Source organism: Penaeus monodon, chromosome 7, assembly GCF_015228065.2.
Source record: "Penaeus monodon isolate SGIC_2016 chromosome 7, NSTDA_Pmon_1, whole genome shotgun sequence".
In the NCBI taxonomy this organism is placed as follows: Eukaryota; Metazoa; Arthropoda; class Malacostraca; order Decapoda; family Penaeidae; genus Penaeus; species Penaeus monodon.
In genome coordinates, this window is record NC_051392.1 from 44,316,792 (window position 1) to 44,319,291 (window position 2,500).

A 2,500-nucleotide genomic window follows, 5' to 3' on the forward strand; every position below is an offset into this window, starting at 1 on the left:
ATCTAATTTTTTATTTTTACAAACCGTTTTTATTGTTGCAGATCATATATATAAAGGTTTATGAGATATGATCATACATGATTTTATGATTAAGTGATATAAATAAAAATGTTGACAAATGTACATTGACAACGATGGAAAAAAAAAAAAAATCAACTGATAAAAATGTGTGCTTTATTGCGTTGTCAGATTCTAGAGCAAGTAAATATAAAGCATGGTCCTATAGATATAGAGTTCTTATTGTTCTTATTGTTATATTTTCGCATAGTCTTCTCTTGACCACCCCTCAAAAAAGAAGTACAGTACAATAATGTACAACTTATATCAAATAAAATGATACTGTGATTTACATTATTTGTATTGACATTTCTGTCCTTTAATATAAAAAAAATAAAGGAATATGATTAATATTATATATATAATGTATATATATATATATATATATATATATATATATATATAATATAATTTTAATATATATATACACATAATATACCTATATATACATATACACACACACATACATATATATATAACATATACATACATAGATACATACAACATATACACACACATATACATATATATATATATATATATATATATATATATATATAAAATATATATAATATATATATATATATATATATATGTATATACACCTATACATATATAGAAAAATACATACATTTTACAAGTATATATGCACATAATTGTATATATATGTATATATATATATATATATATATATATATATGTATAATATATATATTATATATATATATTATATATTTATATATATATTATATATATTATATATTTATATTGATATTATAATTTTACATAAATATATATGATTTATATATGTAAAATATATACATATATACATTATTTTTTATGTATGTATATGTATGTGTATATAAATATATAACATATACATGTATAATGTATACTACATACATATGTATACACTGTATATATATGTACACACACAACACACCACACACACACCCACACACACACACACACACACCCACACACCACACACACACCACACACACACACACACAAAACACATATTATATTATATTATACATACATACATACATACCATACATACACACCACACACACACACACACACACAACCCACACACACACCACACACACACACCACACACAACACGCACGCACGCACGCACGCACGCACGCACACACACGCATATTTATATATATATATATACATACCCCCTATATACATATGTATATATATACATATATATATATATATTATATATATATATATAAAATATTTTATATTATATATTATAATTTATACACAAAATACTTTGTATATATGTATAAACATCAACGAGAGAGAATCCGTAGTGCAGGCACTGAAAGGATCTTTGCTTGAAAGAATTATTACTAAAGGAGGTTGTGGTGGAGCTGGATCCCTGTCTGCCGTGTATCTTTCTCCTCTGACGAAACGCGTCCTTTTATGTGGCGGTTCCCTTAGGGGGCGGATGCTTACTGACATTTCAGAAAGTGTCAAAGAGAAAGCAGAGCGGGAACCTACGTCTACTCAAGGAGGATATGCAGCTGCTGGGGAAAGAGGTGTGAAATGTACCCTCCGGCCTTGTTCTGCATTGTTTACATGGCCCGGCCACGCGCATGGTTCGCACTGGGCCAAGCTTGAAACTCGGTAGTAATAAGCACGTAGGGATACAGGTTCTGCTCGGCATCATACAGATGGTTCCAGGTGACCCTATGGTCGCTAGGGTTGTATGTTTGTCAGTCACCGTACTAATATGCCAGAAAATGTGAGTTTAGTAAGAAAATTTTTTCACAAGAAGAGTAACATGTCAAGTGAGTTGTTAATTATTTATCTATTAACGAGTTCAGTAAACTACCATCATGTTGTTGAGAGAAAAAATATTTGGACAAGAATTCTATATTTTTGGAGCCAAAAATGCATTTATGCATAAAGGCAGCTAGGCTTGAGACGGGCTTAAAATTAACTTGCCGTATGTAATAACTATATAAACCTATATAAAGTGTGGTGTCTGCAATGCAGAGCCAAAGCAGCCCCACCCTCACCCTGGGACGAGACTCCACTCCTCCAATCTGGCCACGCCCTCACAGGTAGAGCCAGAACAGGCTGAATCTGTGCAGCCAGTGCCAGAACAAGCTGACCTTACCCAAGTAAAGTCAGCAAAGAAGAAAGATACACAGACAAAGCCTGACGTAAGAAAAGCCAAACTCACAGAGCTACCAAAGGCTCTCCACCTCCCAGTGACCCATGGATACCCTGGCAAACAGCCCAAAACCAGATGAAGATCCCTCAACCAGCGAGGACTTCACAATGGAGTTGTCAGACTCTGATATAACAGACTTGAATCCGAATACAAAGACGTCTCTGATGTAACTATCACCAAGTAACATCATGGTACACAATCTAAGCATACTACAGTGGAACATCTATGGCTTTAATACAAAGA